Here is an 18,250-nt window from a genome sequence, read left to right as displayed (position 1 = left end):
CAGTTCTCACCCACCTGCCGTGGACCTCTGGGGCTCCCCACCTTCACGCTCCTCTTGCTCAGCCCCACCAAGTGGCTTTGGGACAGAACTGCTCAGACTGGGAAGAGCAAGTAGTAACTTTTCTATAAATCCATGATAATAAAAATCATACCAAATGGCTTGCCTCTAAAGTAATTTATACCTAGTTCACTTACTTTCTCTAGTTTTGTCTGAGCTGCAGCCTCCCTGCCATCCTAGTCTGGTTTTGGCTTCTGACAGTTTTTTCCAAGCAGGACACCACACAACAGCTCCCAGGTTTCCCGGACACTGGGCAGCATGGCTTCCTCAACCCAGACGTTACCTGTTCTGTGGTGGAAATTTCCAGATTGCCCGGGCCATGGCGGTGACTAGTGACCCAGAGCCTTCACTCCATCGCAATCCTCTCAACTTCATGGCTTTCCGATCAGTTTTGACTTAAATGCAATCTCTCCTTTTACGCTGGTCCCTTCCATATCATTCAAGAGAAAGGAAAAGCATTGAGCAAATTACATTTAACAACTAGTCAAATTCTTATAAAAGAGGGGGCGCTGTGAACACCATGAAGCTGGTAAAAAGAGAACAGGTGGCTGCTTTCTGTCTAGGACACAGTGCAGGTGTGGAAAGTCATGCGCAGATGGCTGTAGGAGCTAGGGGTTCATCTGGATCTGATTGAAGGACGCTGCCCTGGGGCCAGGAGCTTGGCAGAAACATGACCCACAGACCCCAGATACAAAGGCAGGGATGGGGTGACAGAACCTTGCCTTTAACACTTCCTACCTCCAGCTTTAGGGTTCTCTTTTGGGGCTTCCTCCCCATCCAAGCTCATGATGTTATTTCATTTCCTTCTGGAGTCTCTGTCATGTTGGTAAGTAATGTCTTCAATGAACCCCAGCACATGCCTGCAGTGATTTAATCTACCTCCCTGCAGAAAATATTCACATTTGAATAGACAACTCCTAAAAATGCAATGCTTGTGGAATGAAGCCTAATAGTGGGCTTCCCACCAAGAGGAGAGATGTTTCAGGAGCAACAGCCCTCCTCACTGCCCTCCCAGGCCCACTGTGGCACCTTGGTCACCTGGCCTGGGGTTGGGGTGAGGACAGAGGGCAGGCGCGCGCAAAACCCACCCCTCCTGCAGGTGGCACCAGCTGCCTGCAGTGGACCAGGGATGAGCCAAGCAGTTCATTTGGAAACTAAGCAAGGACGAGACAGGGCTCCAGGTGGGCACCACTAAGGTGGTCCAAGTGGGCCTCTCTGCAGACCCTCCACCCACCTTCCACCCACCTGGGGCCCAAGCCTTCCAGTCCACGCAGTCCCCAGCATCCAATCCCTCGGGGTGGCGGAGCAGGCGTGCTGCGGACCTGCGTCCCTCCGGCTGCAACACAAGACACGAGGGGTCAGAGCAGCGCCCGGGTCCTGTGTTGTAGCCCGAGGTCTCACACCGTGTCATGGCGGGCCCGACCTGTGGCAAGCCTGACTTCTGCGTGGGTGCATCCGGAGGCGGCAGCTGTAAAAGAACTGAGGCCACATTAGCAGTGGGCCCGGGGGACCGAGGCTGTCCTCAGGTCAGCAGAGGAAATCCCAACGGTCTGGAGCTGAGGAGTGTGGCTGCCACAGCCTCCTGCCCCGGCAGCAGGAGCGACCTGCGCTCCAGGTGAGCAGCAAGCCTGGTGGAAACGCTCAGAGAGGACACCAGCTATGCACACAGACATGTCACTGTCCCCATTCCATTTCCTGGAAACAATGAATTATGGCTGTTTACAATCCACTAATTACAGTTTATTATGTCAATACGTCCAAGAAAATGGGTTCCTACTCTAATACTATGATGAGAATTTTATAAACGATGGGCTAGTACAACGAACGGCCCTGCATTATAATAAATACCTGCACTCTGGGAGTGAGGCAGTAAACACATTACCGCGATCCATTTCCAATGGGCCTATGGAGGATTTACTACTTATTTATGGTTTCTTTTTATTCAAAAACTCCTACATATCATTTTTATGTGGATTCTTTGGGGTGAGTCATTTCTGTTTTTTCTGAAAAAAATAAAATGAGGGAAGTCCAGAATCAAAAAAATAAGTGCCCCAACTTCGGCTCCTCCAAAGGTGACCTATTGAGATGTCGCCTCCAGACCCCTATCGGCCACTCTGCAGACGTCACGGGCTTGGGGACTGAGGAGCCGACCGCAGCGCTGCTCCCCTTGCTTCTGTCTTCGGTAGAGCAGGTGCGTCCCTTTCGTCCCACGAGTCTTAGGAGCAGGCGGTGGGCTCTGAGCACGGAGCAGACATGAAACAAAAGTGTAGAAATTAGGCAGCTTGCAGCTTTGTACCAATGCAAGAAGACACAAGTAGGAGGAAGAGGGGTAACAATAGGCCTGCACTTGGTACGGGAATTTAAAACTGAACAATTTAGACAGAGGTGAGGGCAGAGGTGGGGGCTGGGGATCCTCTCTCCTGCCTAAATTATGTAAAAGGCTGAGGGGCCCTTCCTGGCTGGCCTGGCCACTCCCCGCTGTGTCTGAGTATGTGCAGTGCCAGGGAGGTACACATTCCCCAAATGACATCTTTTTATCCCAAACTCCTTTCATACGCTGGGCAATCCAGACCCAGGGCTGCATCAGGTCCTGGGAAGCAACAGGGGACTTGTGCACTTTTTAAGACTTTGTTGTCTCATGGCTCAGCACAGGGCCTCTGATGAAGGACAGCCTGTCACAAAGCCACCAGGCAGCAGCGAGCTGCTCACTGTGGGAGATGTCCCACAGGTGTCCCCAGGACCACAGATGTCCCCAGGACCCGGCAAAGCTTCCACAGCTCAGGGCCTGGCCCCGTGCTTCTCAAGTCCAGACACCCATATGATGTCATCTGTGTCCCCAAGCAGCCAGGCTCAAGGGGCCTGGCTCTTGTTGACAAAACTCAGAAGAGACAGAAATTCTGCACAATATTACCTCGCCTTGGAGAGACAGCAGAGGTGGGGTTGCATCATGGGGTTCTGTTTGAGGAAGGGGAATGTACCCCAATGCTCAGCCTAGGCTCTGACAGCACGCAAGTGGGGCACCCTGGCGCTGTATTGAGAGGCAGCTGGGATACTGGGGACAACGACCCACAGAGGTGAAGCAAGAGCAGAGACTCAGCTCCAGCTCTGGCCACATGGCAGCAGAGACTGACCCTGGAATGAGCAAACCCCAGAAACAGACCCAGGCCCACACGCCCTGCTCGTCTGTGCAATGTTAGATTGCTGGCTGATCTGCAACGTCCCAGAAGCCAGCGACCAAAGTGTGGGCCAGGCAGCGCCAGAGCCTCAGCCTGTGGGAGCCGCCCTGCACCTGGCTCATGGGACATCCTCCCAGGTGCTGCAGCCCGGTCTTCCACCCCAGTCCCAAGCCTGGCCCACGTGGGAAGAGCAGACAGGCAAATGCAAGGCAGGAGAGAAGCACACCGGCCTCAAGGGGAGAGCGCCGGTGCTGCAGAGAGATGAGGACAAGCCAAGCCTCCTGTCCCCCTTGCGGTTCGGGACCTTCCACCCCCAGCCCCACCGCACATGGTCCTGGAGGAAGCCAAGCGCCTCCTCCATGCCCACCCTGAGACAGCCTGTCTGGCTCATTTGTGCCAAGGAGAGGTCAGAGCGAAGAGAGAATGGGAATCGGAAAGAAAAGCTTAGAGCAAAACTCCAAGCTCACGGAGCCCACTTGCGGGACAGGGGGACAAATAGATCAGCCTGCTGGGGATAACAGGACAGAGGAGGGAAAATGCTGCGGTTACTAAGTCAGGGAGTGTCTGAGCCAAGGGAGAGTCAGGGGCCTCCTCAAGAACGGGAAGCCTGGGATGGGGTAGGATTTGGGAAAAACAAAATTGACTTACTAAAGGGACAGTGGCCTTGGTGAAGTGCAGCTGGATTTTGTGCAGAAATGGGCCCACACGGAGTGTCCTGGCAGCTTCCCTGCCAGGCAGGGCAGGGTGGTGCAGAGCAGACTCAGGGAAGACGGAGGCCTGTGGCAAGAGAGCCATGGGCAGAACTCCCACCCCAGGCTTCGAATCCAGGGTGCAGGTCCCTGGTGTCCCCAGTAGGGGAAGAGCTTGTGATGACCTATCTGGTAGTTTTGGGAGGGAAATGGGTTGTGCCAGAGACCAGAGTACCTGAGGGCCCCTGACCTGTGCAAGTCAGCAAAAGCCTGACTTCCCGGGGAGATGGGCTCCCCAGCCCCTCACGGGGCTGCCCATAGCGTGCTCTGAGCGTGCACACAGCCCGTTCCAGCACGGCAGACTCTGCCCACGAAGCAACAAAGAATGCAGCTGTGATATCACCCCATCCCTGCCGCCCTGGTTCAGAGTCTGGAGGGAGACATGCCCCGAGGATGAGGGCCAGGATGAGGCCTGCAGAAGCAGGGGAAGAAAGACTGGGACAGAGACACTCCTTAGTCACTGGGAGCTCAAGAAGTGCGAGGCTGTGGAGCTATTTGAAAAATGGGCACCATTACGCAGCAGGGTGGCATCGTCACGCAGGGTGCTGGGCTGCGGCGGGAACGCCGGCAAAGCGGCCCATTTGCCTTCCATTTGCTGCAGGTTGCATTTGCACTCTATTTTCCTTTTTTATTTTTACACCCTAAAAACAAAAGGCCTGTACATTAAATAGTCACCTTTCATCCATTTGTAATTCTCTCCCTCTGGGGCATCATAAATTTCTTTTATATTATTATCATATTAGAGAACCTAATATGTTTTTCTCCCCTCACCTTCAGCACACGGCCTCACAGACGCTTTCCAAAGCAGGACCCAAGGCCACCCGGGGTGGGAGCTTGCCTGAGCCACCCGCACGCCCCACCAAGCCGCTCCTGGCTTATTGCATGCAATGAAGGGGGCCCGTTGCTAAAATCTCCACACCTACTTTTAAAAGAACACTAATGAGAAAAGAAAGAATAGGTATCTTAGAGGAGGAGGTATAGCAATGGAGAAGTAGACTGACCTCAAAGTTAGAAAAACGTCTTTTGAATTCTACACTGCAATCCCTTTACCTGTGAATTTAGACAAGTCACTTAAACTTTCTAAGCCTCAGTTTCCTCCTCTGCAAAATGGGCATATTAAAATGAGTCCTGGCCTCCACACAGAGTTGTTAACATAGGTAAAACAGCATAGGGTCTTCTCTGTTACTTGTGAAATGAGAATGCTGGTACTTCCAGAAACTACCAGGAGTGAACTCTAACAATAAAATGTCATGTTGATGTAAGATTTAGCAGAATTATTATTTAATGAAATTATTCACTCTCGTATTCATTTAATAAATGTATATCGAGTTTTTGATGTGTGCTAGACATTGGACTAAAGTGGTAGAAATAAGGTGGTAGATGCCTCCTCAGCTGTTTAGGCCGTGGTCAGATTCTGCTACCTGCAGCCCAAAGCAATCCTATTTCACATCCAAAGGGACAGCAGAGAGGTTAGGGGTGTGGGCTGAACCAGGGCCTAAGCCACCTTGCCAGACTGTTCTAGGTTCTGATCCAGCTTAGGAGCTTTGTAACCTAACATGACACAGTCCCTCTGAAAACAAGTTTCTACATCTATACAATGGGGGTGATAACAGTGCAGAACTTACAGGGTGACCATGAGGGAGAAGGAGGTGTTATGCCATCAAGTTCACGGCCACGGTGCCTGCACAGACGCAGCAGCCCAGGAGTACCTGCCGTTGCCGCCACACGTTCCAGTTCAACGGACCAACTGTTTGTGTCTCCTCAAAATTCATATGTCGAAATCCTACCCCCAGTGCTGCGATGGTATTAAAAGGTAGGGCCTCGGGGCAGTAGTTACGACATGAGGCTGGAGCCCTCATAAATGAGACTAGTGCCGTTATCAGAGACACAAAAGAGATTCTCTGTCTGTCTGTCTCTCTCTCAGCTAAGTGAGGACACAGCCAGAAGGCAGCTGTCTGCAAGCCAGGAAACGGGTCCTCACCAGACAGCAAATCTGCCAGCACCTTGATCTTGGACTTCCCAGACTCCAGAACTGTGAGATATAAATTTCTGTTTTTTACAAGTCTAGGGTACTTTTTCACAGCAGCTCAAACGGAGCAAGACAACCAGCAATCCTGTTTTCTTCATAAGGACACATTTTTTTCTTCTTTGTTTTTTCTTTCTTTGAGATGGGGGTCTCACTCTTGTTCAGGCTGGTCTTGAACTCCTGAGCTCAAGAACCCTCCCGCCTCGGCCTCCCAGAGTGCTAGGATTACAGGCATGAGCCACCACGCCCAGCCACAATGATACTTTTTAAGATGACATGATGGCACCCCCAGGACCCCCACAGCAGTGACTTTCAACCCACTCCTCTCTGGTGGTCAGCTGAGATCCCACCCAGCAAGAGAGCCCCCCTCCCCCCTCCGTCTCCTGAAGGGGGAACTTGCCAGTGAGGCAAACCAAAGAGGTGCCCACACTTTTCCTGAGAGCAGCCTTCAGAGAAGGGACGGTCCCCGTGGCTGGCAGTCACAGAGGTGGCACAGCTCCTTGCACGTTGCAGGGGTTGGGGATACTTGGCTGAACAAACCAACCAATCAGCGAAGCTCTGACTTGAGCTAGGCCTTTCGTAGAAACCACGATTATAATGTTTGCATTTGCTGTGCACATACTCTATGCCAGGCAGACTCTTAGCAAGTGGAAAAGGTCCTGGCACCCACTCTAGTAACAGGTCTGGGACTCCAGACAGGTGTGGATTACCTTCTTGGAAGACTCAAGGCGCATCTCATGAAACCAGAGGACTATGGGATCAGTTCAAAATTACCAAATGTCAACCTGCAGATCAGATCGATTGAGTGAACTCTATTCAAAATATTAATGTTGGGGAATCCTGTCTGGACAGAGAGCAGGTGTCTTGGGGGCTGGGCCCCCTCCCTGCTGTAACCCCGCACAGCCTTATCAGGCACATTGCACAAGGCTGGGACATGGTGACAGTGTGGCTCGCTGCCTCCCACCTGCTATCTTCTGACCAAAAGTGAGGCCCGCCCCCTCCAGATGTTATTTGTCACGGCCTTACCCGAATTCCTGATGCTGTTTAAAAATTGCCACTGCTGCTCTCAGGCGCTGTACTTAGACCCTTGCAACGGCCCCCTCATCCACCTTCCCTTGTAATTGTCCCCGTCATATTACCTATTAGTCACTCCATTTCCCAAAGAGCAGAGCTTCACTCCTCAGTCTGGCATTTACGATGCTTTACTTAACAGCATCTGGCCTCTGCCCGCACTCCCCGCTGGGCATTTCACAGTCCAGAGGAACGAGCTGCTGGCCTGCCTCCCTCCCCGCCACTCTGCCCACGCCACCCCTCCCCGGGGCACGCCCCTGGCCCCTCCTTGCCCATCACTGCCCTGCCTGTCACAGCTACCGAGGGCAGCTCAGAGGTCCCCTCTCATCAGACACCCCACGTCTTATCTCAAGCGTTAAGCTTGCCCTACACTGTTGACATTTCTTTATATTCTAGGTCTTTTTAAACAATAAATGTTCCTTCAACTCTTGGGTTGTAAAACTCTGTTAAATCAGGAATTGAATCATGTATGGCTTTGTGCACCCCATGGTCCCTAATAAGCTATCTTGGATATTGAGGGTATGTCATAAATATTTGTTGAACAAATTAAAATTTAATTACTTCATAAAAAATTCCCCTATTTATCATTGAAATGGCCTTTTTCTTCCACACTCACAATGCAACCATTCAATATCTCAGAAGCTTTTGCTGATATCATTTTTTTTACAAGCACAGTTATTAGTAATTTGCCTTAAAATGCTCATTGAAGGGCCCCCAACTTGAAGATAAGAGGTCCGCTTTCCTGTTGACACATACACTCCACCACGATTATCTGTCATGAGAGGCGTGAAGAGGTGTGAGGATGAGGGCTCGGGAGGTCGGATGTGCTGTCTCGAAATCCTGAAATGGGGGAATTAGCAGCAGCCTTAAGTGCTGGGGGCGCCATTAATCGTGTATGAGGCCATTAGTTCTGAATGTCACAGCAGTCAGTCTCCCTCCCCCGCCATCAGAACACGTGCACACACACACACACACACACACACACACACAGCGCCATCCTTCTCCCTGCTGGGAGGGAATGTCCACAAATGCACAGGTCTGAGATAACTGAAGCATGCACACCGAAGGACCAGCACTCAAAAAAAAAAAAAAAAAAATATATATATATATATATATATATATGACCGTCCCTACAGGGCTCCAGCCTTTCTAAACAGGAGATTTTCAACATCTTTCAACCTTTCGCCTGTTGCTCAGGGTCATTCTCATGAGCACTGTTTACAGTGCTGTGCAGTCTTACTGTGATTTTTTTCTCAGAAGCACTGTGCCTTTCCCTCTCGGTTGCTAAAATATTTAGTTTCTATATCTGCTTTACATCACTTTTCAGTCTCGCCGTGACTGCCAGATTCCCCGTTGTCATTTCACGAGGGGACAGCCTGCAGAAGCAGCCTCTCCCACCCCCGCAACAGACACACATCTTTGCAAAGGCCGGGAGACTAGACAACCCGGTCGGCCAGAGAGCCGTATCTGGGCAAGACACGTGTTGCTAAGGGAGAGGACACGTGGTCCCTGTCACATTCATTCTGGAAGGTCTGAGGCCTTTTCTTACTCGCTCCCTGGGTCCCTAGAAAGTTCCAGTTGTGAGTAAAGAAAACCAGTTGAGAATGAAGGTGGTGGGAAGGGTGTGTAGAGGTGTCAGTATAATCTCTACTCTGTGATCAGCAATTTCATTTCAGCACAACAGCGTCATTCATCACATTATATTATTGCCACTAATTTGAATTTTATTGGTTTTATAGTTTTTAGTATACTCAGTTTAGAAATTTGTTTTGGCTTTAGACCTGTGTGTGATCTTGTACGGATTTAAGTAGCCTTATAATAATAAAGTCAACATCAGGGAGCCATAAGAATTGTTCTCAGTTCTGCCTTGCAAAACCTTTCTTGGTTTGTACCAGTGCCTGATATTTGGCCTGCTGTGATGGGGGGGACTTGTCCTTACCTTGGTTCCTGACTAGTTACTGCTTGGTGCAAAATGACTGGCAATGAATACTCTTGCCAAAGAAAGTCCTGATGATCCACAGGGAAACCAAGTCACTCAGATCATCCAGAATATACTGATACTCTTCTTTTTACTGTCATCAACATATCCATGCAACTTCTTAAAATTAAACAGATAGACACTGTCTTCCCTACTCTGACCTTCCCTATGCACATCACCTACAGGCCAGGTGAGGGTGGGATGGGCATTTGGTATTTGCAGTAAGGGAAGTAAGACTGGGGATACATTTAGTTTGGGTTTTGTGGGACCTATTTATGTGTTCTGCAGTCACTTCATGTGTAGTTAAGCTATCTCCAGCTTCCCTGGTGCAAGAACATCTTCCAGGAAGGACCTGCCACCCTCTAGGGCTGACTCCCCTAGCCTGGCCATGAGGCCTGGGGGCCAGCAGTTCAGCTGGAACATAAACGTGGCCCAGGGCTCCCAGCAACAGAAGTATGTGGGTAGGAGGAGAAACAAGGTTTGAAATGGACATAGCTAGCAGCTAGTCTGTGGAAAGTTCCTTGAATCGTCAGGTGTATAAAATTATAAGCAGAGGATTCAGTTCTCATCACCCCTATTCAGAATGGAAGTTCTCCCTTGTCACTAACAGCCTTGATAATGAAGCTTATGCAGTTATAAACACACCATACTCTTCCCTTTTTTGATAAAATAAACTTTATCACTGGGAGGCCAAGGCAGGAGGATCGTTTGAGGTCAGGAGTTCAAGACCAGCCTGGGCAAGAGCGAGACCCCATCTCTACTAAAAGATAGAAAAAAAAAATTGCCGAAAAACTAAAAACAGAAAAAATTAACTGGGTGTAGTGGCACATGCTAATAGTCCCAGCTACTCAGGAGGCTGAGGCAGGAGGATTGTTTGAGCCTAGGAGTTTGAGGTTGCTGTGAGCTAGGCTGACACCATGGCACTCTAGCCTGAGGGACAGAGCAAGACTTTGTCTCAAAAAAAAAATTTATTAGAATTTCTGATTTGTGGGACATAACCTGTAAAATACTACAATGCTGAGTACATCCATGTGATAGTTGCATGTTTACTATACCAACATATCAGACGGCATTTTAACATACTTCGCACCTCTTATCCTGAGGAAGTCTGGTGGTTCCAGGTAAAATAAATTTTGATCATTCTCACTAAAGGAAATTACATTCATTAGAAATTATGCTAAATAGAAAGTACTGTCTTTCTGTTCTGTCTATAGACTCTGATAGGTGATCAAAGAGCATGCAGCCAAAAATATAGGGGAAAAACATAGAGGCTGTTGTTTATTTAAAATAATAAGCTATTTTCCTGGATTTAGTGCAAATGAGAGTATTTTTCAGCTTTTTAAAATTTGCAGTTTGTGGTGGGTTTATCTTTCTCATTCTGTATAAATACCCACTTTTGTAACTAATTTGTATTCGCAGTTCTGTAATCTGCCCCATTCTAAAGACCATTTTTTGCGAAGAGCAATGGCTGCTGTCTGGATGGATCAGACTGACCTAACTCTGCCTGTTGACCGTCACTTTTTGTTATCTGGGTTATTGGGGGGTGGGGGTTCCTGGGGCGTGGGGGGGGGGGGCCCACAGTGAAAGTCCAGATTGGAAGAAACACATGGTCATGGATTTCTCTCTCCACTCTGCCACCGGGGGAGGCTGTTCTACAGTTCACAGCTACTCAGACAACAGTTGAGGGCCAAGTAACCCAAAAAGGTCTTTCCGTTTCTGGAAGCACCTGCATTCCTTGGTTCATGATCGTGTCACTCTGACTTGCTTCCAGTGTCACATCTTTGATGCTGATTCTCCTGTCACCCTCTTATGTGACCCTTTTGATTACACCTGGATACTCCAGGATTACCTCCCCATCTCAAGACCCTTTTGCCACGTAAGGAGACACACTCATGGGCTCTGGGCATTAGGATGCGGACGTTGCTGGGAGCCATTATTCTGTCTGCCACAACCGCCAACTTGCTGTGTGATCCTGAACAAGCCATCCACCTCTCTGAGCCTGCCTCATCTTGTATGTCCTGAAGAATTGAGCTAAATCACATCTTTTAGTTCCAAAAGTCTATGACTCCGAGACCCAGGGCTCACCAGCACACTTTGGTGAGATGGGAACTCAAGCCACGTGCCATCTCTACACAAAGGTGGGAATGTCCCTGTAGAGGCCAAATCGCCCGGAGCTGAGACCAGGACCTGTGGCCTCTCACGGTGTTTCCCTGGCCCAAATTAGCCTAGCTTATTAAATTTTGTTCTGAAGAAATGTGGAGCAACCTCTGAAATATTTTTAGAAAATTGCTTTCTGCTTTTTATCTCTATCTTAAGTGAAGCTGTTTCATGAAACAAAAGGCAATTCTTTGCTGTTCTTCGTGGACTTAGATTTGTAAATTCAGTCCTCAAAATGCTGCTTGTTTTCCCTTAGAGGCTTTGCTTCACTGGCACAGCGCGCTGTCCTGTCGTTCCCTGGAACCCCCGCCTTCAGCCACGCTCAGTGGAATTGCTCTTTTCCCGCCCTCGGCGACATTCTGCCAGCTTAGCCCTTAGCCTGAGCTAGGTCCACTGCACAGCCCTGACCCCACACCAGCAAGGCGTCCTCCTCCTCCTCCTCGCTCTGGCCGTGAGTGGGGAGGGGTCTGCTTGGAGCACCTGCTCCCCCTCCCATCCTCCCTCCACCTGGCCTCCACTCCTCGGTGGGAGGGAGCGAATGGGGGAACGCAGGAAAATGAGTGAGAGGGTGAGGAGGAGTTGGACCACCTCCCTGCCTGGTGCCTCAGGGTCAACCCTGCTAGCTAGTTGATGTCCTCTGGGCAGGGGACGCCCAAGTGCTGCTGTCTCGAGGGGTGACTCAGCCTCCCTCAGAGGCCTGCAGGACCCCGCATTGCCACATGTTTCCCTCACCCCGGGACATGGCAGACCCGCCCTACCCAGCCTCCCCCAACCCCACCCCAGCTCCAGCCTCTAGCAGATGCCTCACCCCACATGCCCAGCTCAGCCAGCGACTCCATGATCACGTGACCCAGGGAGCTGCCACCATTTTAGCCACATGAAGGGCAGCCCTCTCTTTACCATGCATGCCCCTGCAAGGTTCTTACCCCCCTGCCCAATAAGTGTGTCATATATGCAGACGCCCAACACTCATTCACTCAACATTCATCAGTAACCAAGGATGAGGCAGGCACAGCTGGAGGCTCTGGGAATATGGTAAAGACATAAAGCCCTGCCCTCAAGGAACTTACACATAAGTAAATCGTATGTTAGCGGGAAGAGGAGAGGGGACTGAGCAAAGTGAGGGTGAAACAGTACCAGTGGCAGGTCAGAGAAGTGATGTTTGAGCAAAGACCTGAAGGAGGTGAGGAAGCAGGCCCTGTGGATATCTTGGGGAAGAAGGTTGCCAGGAGGTGGGAGCTGGTGCAAAGGTCCTGAGGCAGGCGCTTGTGCTTGCTGTCTGAAGAACAGGGTGGGTGCTGGGCAGAATGAACAGGGTGAGCGGCAGGGGTGAGGTGGGAGAGATGGGGTGGGGGCAGGCAACAGAAAAGGACCTGCAAAGCTACCATAAGGTCTCTGGAAGTTACTCTGAATGCAAGGGAAGACACTGGAGGGAAGTGGGCAGGAGAGTGACACAATCTGGCTTTTAACAGGGTCCCTCTGTGAACAGCAGACATGGGGAAGCAAGGCCGGTCAGGAGGCCACTGGGTGACCCCGGCTAGGGATGAAAGGAGCTTCCACTGGTGTGGCAGTGGTGGAGCTGGTGAGAAATGGTTGGATTCTTGATCTATTTTACAGCATAGCCAACAGAATCCCCTGCCCTATTTGAGATGAAGTGTGAGAGAATGAGAGAAGTTACAATTTTTGGCTTGAGCACCAGAAAAGATGGAGTGGCCACTAATGAGTGGGAGGAGGCACAGGCCTCGTGGGGGAAAGGGAGAGTGTGTTAGTTTGCACGTGTTGACTTTGCAATGCTTTTAGGCATTCAAGTGGAAACATCAGGGAGGCAGTGGATATATAGGTCTAGACTTCAGGGGAGAAGACCAGACAAGAGCTATTGGCATCTAAATGACATCGAAAGCCACGAGACATGGAACAGGAGAACAGGAAGCCCAGAAATAAACCCACACAAATAGAGTCAACTGATCTCTGACAAAGGAGCAAAGGCAATTTCGTGGAGAAAGGATAGTCTTATCAACAAATAGTGCTGGAACAACTGGATGCCCACATGCAAAAAATGAAATCGACACAGAACTCCTTATGTCTTTCACAATGAGCAATTCAACATGAATCATCGACTGAAATGTAAATTACAAAACCATAAGACTTGTAGAAGAAAATGTAGGATAAAATCTATGTAGCCTTGGCTTTTAGATGCAACACCAAAAGCACAATCCATAAAAGAAAAACAGTTAAGCTGAATTTTATTAAAGCCATGAGGATGAATACAATCACCAAGGGGGGGGGCGGGTGCAGAGAGAGAGGAGAAGGCCAAGGACACATGCTCTAAGATTTCCAGCATCTTCATAAACAACTCTGTTAAACTCCCATATTTGTTAGAGGGGATAGCATTGGAGATGCAAATCTGGAAGTCAGCACAGATAGTATTTAAAGTACCCACCAGCCTATATGAGATGGCCTAGGAGGTGACCCAGGCAGAGGAGGGGAAATGTAAAGACCAAGCCCTGGAAATCTCCACCATTGCGTGGTTGTGTGACAGAATGGGGAGGAGCAACAGTGAGCAACAAGCAGCCAGGGGACACAGCTGTCCCAGAGACCAGGGGAGGAAAGTGCTTCAAGGAGAGAGTGATCAACACACCAAATGCAACTGGCAAGCCAAGGGAGGATGAGCCTTAACTAATGGGTTGGCCACACGAGGTCACTGGCAACGATGCTTTGGTGAGGTGGCAGATGAGAAGCCCTGCCAAGAGGAAATTAAAGGAGAAGTGGTGGGGACAGCCACCTTAGACAATTCCATCACAGAATTTTCAGAAAAGGGAATTAGAGGAAAAGGGCAGTATTTGAAGGGGAAGCCACATCAAAGGGAGAGTTTTTGTAAATGGAAGAAATTGCAGCAGGCTTGCATCTGATGCAAACAGTCCAGGAGAGAGAGGAAACTTGACAATGCGGAAGGGAAAAGCAAGGGCTGTAGGAGCAGTGAGTCCTGCAGAGAGAGGAGAGGGAGCGACCCACATTCAGCCATCTGATAGGACAGGAAATAAGGCCAGATTCAAATGCACCTGGGAAATTCTGAGGAGTCTACATATTGGACCAACTTCCTCATGAAGTCTGCTTTGTAACAACAGCTCACATTCTGAGGAGCACCCAAGGATACAAGTTAAATCAATGACATGGAGTTTCAGTGAAAAAGAAAATGGCAAGCAAACAAAAAATCTGGACACTTACCCTACTTTCTCAAGGGCAGTTCTACAATTATCTAGCAATGTAAAAGTTTGGACCTACAATCAGTCAATGAACCTACACTGATCTTTCACAGAATACGTACTGAAAGATGATAAGCAAGAGGTAATTGTATCTTTTAACGCATTAAATTTGTTAAGTCGGTGGCTCACGCCTGTAATCCTAGCTCTCTGGGAGGCCGAGGTGGGAGGATCGCTTGAGCTCAGGAGTTCGAGACCAGCCTAAGCAAGAATGAGACCCTGTCTCTACTAAAAATAGAAAAATTAGCCAGACATCATGGCATGCACCTATAGTCCCAGCTACTCTGGAGGCTGAGACAGGAGGATCACTTGAGCCTAGGGGTTCGAGGTTGCAGCGAGCTATGATGATGCCACTGCATTCTGCCTAGGGGTGACAGAGTGAGACTCTTGTCTCGAAAAGAAATAATTACTTGAGGGCCAGGAGTTCAAGACCAGCCTGGACAACATAGCTAGACCCTGTCTCTAAAAATAATGAGAAAAATTAGCATGGTGGTACACCCCTGTAGTCTCAGCTACCCAAGAGGCTGAGCCAGGAGGATCACTTGAGCCCAGGAGTTTGAGGCTGCAGTGAGCTATGATCGTGCCACTGCACTCCAGCCAGTTCAGAGAGGACATGGGTCATCTGGGAGGATGCTGCTACCTCCAGCTCCAGGATGTCTTAGTTACTTCTCAGTAGCCAGCGTTTGCCTTCAGCACTGCTAGATCTGGAACTCCAAAGCCACCTGCAGAAGTCAGGGCTCTGTCCAGTGGCAGCTAGGAGATCCAAAAATACAACAAGCTCTAGCGCCCAGTATGTCTGTGTGGTGATTTAATCCATAAAGACTTGACCAGAAGTCTACAAAGACTTCCCCCATCCAGTGAGGAGCGCTGTGTCTGGTGTTCCTTGGTAAGTAGTAGTCGTCTTCAGGGATGGACAGATGGAGATCACAACGTGGAACCAACACTTGCTCATCCAACCAAATTGTTGATGCTCATCCTGTTCCACTGCCTCCCTTAAGTCTAGCTCAGGGTTTGTATAGGTTTGCTCCTGACTGTCTTGAGGACTCTGCACTTCTGTCCCCATCAGGTCCCCTACATCTGCGGTCCCCAATCCCTGGGCCAGGAACCAGTACCAGTCTTGGGCAGTGGCCTGTTAGGAACCAGGCTGCACAGCAGGAGACAAGCGGCAGGGTGGGAGGTGGGGTGAGCAAAGCTCTATCTGTATTTACAGCCGCTCCTCGTCGCTCAAATCACTGCATAAACTCCACCTCCTGTCTAATCAGCGGTGGCATTAGATTCTCATAGGAGCACGAACCCTACTGCAAACAGCACATGTGAGGGATCTAGTTTGTGGCTCCTTATGAGAATCTAATGCCTGATGATCTGAGGAGGAGCTCAGGTGGTGATGCTGGCGCTGGGGAGCAGCTGCAAATACAGATTGTCATTAGCAGAGAGGTTTGACTGCACAATAAATGTAATGTGTCTGAATCATCCTAAAACAATCCCTCCTCCCCCAGTCCATGGAAAAATTGTCTTCCATGAACTAGGTCCCTGGTGCCAAAAGGGACCACTGAACTACATGTTGATAATCCACTCCTTGGAGTACAAGGACATGTATGTGACATGCAGCTGAGCATGGTCCCCTCTGGAAGACTCCACTGAATGGGCGTGGGCTCTCCCTGAACATGGTGATGTCTCTGAACTACCAAAGGGAAGAAGTGAGTGAGCCTTGGCTGGAACTTTTGCTAATCATGCCAGCCCATCAATTCCTACTATAGTGGCTGCGCTTGACAGGACTGAGGCTTAGCAATGGCCTGAATCTATGGGACAATTTGGCCAGTAGATGACAGCTTTTCTAGGTTTCTAGGTGAGTTTGGTCTCCCTCTGGTTGAAGGCTGTAGGTTTCCTGTCCTGTCCCCATCCCTCAATCTGCCACTGCCTGTCTTTGACTGTTCTCAAACTACTTACAATTCAGGTGTCCTCAAACTACGGCCCTTGGACCACATGCAAGCCACCTAGCACATTTATCCGGCCCTCCAGGTGCTATTGCCCCCGCTGCCTGTCCTGCTTAGCAGCCGACTCCTCCCGGGCACACAGTGCGCCACTCTCCAACAGTCTGAGGGACAGTGAAATGGCCCTCTGTTTAAAAAGTTTGAGGAGCCCTGATTACATCCCTATGCTTCACTTACCTGTTGCCCGTGCCCTGATCACCAGCACCTCAGACCATTGTCATCAACACACATTCTTCTTCCTTGTTGATCTGAAGAGTAGGGGGCAGAGGCTCAAATCCTGGCTCCTTCTCTCATTCACTGGGCACGTTGGCCAGTCACACTGGGCACCTCCTTACTATTCAGTTTCTTCATCTGCCATGAGAATGAAGTGGTTAATGCAAAGTAAAGAGTTTGTGAGCACAGTCACGTGCCGGGCAGTAAGTGCCCAGTCATCACTAGCTCGTCCTGTGGTCAGTGAACCTCGCCATCCTACTGCAATGCCTTTGGGGGAGCTTCAGGTTTGGGCCCCTTTCCAGCTGCCTTCAGTAGCGTTTGTGACTCAGGGATTGTCATTTTACTGTCAGGGACCTTTCTCTCCTCTCTTTTTGTGCTGTTGCCGAAGTTTGAGATTGCTGGGCTGTCGACTCTGGATAACAAACTTGCTTTCTGCTAGCTATTTGCACTTATTCCACGGTAAGCTGATTTCTCTGATACCAGAGCAGCCCGAGCTCCTGCTGGCAGCCACTGCAGCTTTCCTTTGCAGCTCTCCTCACCCCTGTGCTGTCCCCACCCCTCCGTGGCTCTCTGTCCCCTGACAGAGCAGAGAGAAGAGCTGCATTACCAAGCATCACATTTGTCAGTGCAAAACCCGTGTCCTCTGTAGGGAGTCATTTCCTTTCCCAGCCCTAATTCTTTGCCCTTTTAAACCAGAGCTATTATTACTTCTAATTTGCATTGAATGGTCCCTTAGCAGCCATCACACACTGAACTGGATACTAACTTGCGCCTAATACTGCTAGGTTTACCAGAATCTTAGTCTTCCAGAGTACAACTTAAAATGTGACACACAGAAATGTAAATAGCTTTCGCCATATCCGCAGATGTAAATACCCTCCTTTACGGAACAGCTGCATGACAGCCAAGTTGACTAGAAAGCTCATTTTAGATTAGTCCTATTTTCCCCTTGCCATCAACAAAAACCAATCTCATAGATTTACTCCCCTTGAAACATTTTTGGACCCAAAACAGTGGCACTGCTCTTAAGAATAAAGGAAAGAGGCCGGGCGTGGTGGCCCACGCCTGTAATCCTAGCACTCTGGGAAGCCGAGGCGGGCGGATTGCTCAAGGTCAGGAGTTTGAAACCAGCCTGAGCAAGAGAGAGACCCCATCTCTACTATAAATAGAAAGAAATTAATTGGCCAACAAATATATATAGAAAAAATTAGCCGGGCATGATGGCACATGCCTGTAGTCCCAGCTACTCGGGAGGCTGAGGCAATAGGATTGCTTAAGCCCAGGAGTTTGAGGTTGCTGTGAGCTAGGCTGACGCCACGGCACTCACTCTAACCTGGGCAACAAAGCCAGACTCTGTCTCAAAAAAAAAAAAAAAAAGAATAAGGGAAAGATTTGAAATAATATTCAATATCTAAATAAGTAGATAATTCCATAAACTCTTTAAAAACACATGTATTTAGACTCCACCTTTTCTAGAAAGAACCTAAACAGTAGACAGCTTGTAAACTAGCTTCCTGGGGTGGGACGGCGGCGGAAAGGATCTATTTTGTAGTATTCGCCTATATCCATGGG

General features: G+C 49.5%; 1 long non-coding RNA gene across 1 annotated transcript in view; it reads right to left on the bottom strand.

The window, feature by feature from the left end:
* Positions 1-597: 597 nt before the first annotated feature.
* The window catches only part of LOC105858776 (uncharacterized), a 39,557-nt gene continuing 21,904 nt past the window's right edge, over positions 598-18,250 (bottom strand). Inside the window, exons 2-3 of the long non-coding RNA XR_012912786.1 lie at positions 16,643-16,816; positions 598-2,293 (exon numbers count right to left, since the gene is read on the bottom strand). This is a non-coding gene — a long non-coding RNA (uncharacterized LOC105858776). The remainder of the gene's footprint in view (positions 2,294-16,642; positions 16,817-18,250) is intronic.

This window comes from Microcebus murinus, chromosome 17 (genome assembly GCF_040939455.1).
Source record: "Microcebus murinus isolate Inina chromosome 17, M.murinus_Inina_mat1.0, whole genome shotgun sequence".
Lineage (NCBI taxonomy): Eukaryota > Metazoa > Chordata > Mammalia > Primates > Cheirogaleidae > Microcebus > Microcebus murinus.
The sequence above is the reverse complement of the archived record's forward strand: the minus strand, read 5'-3'. Positions and strand labels throughout refer to the sequence as shown.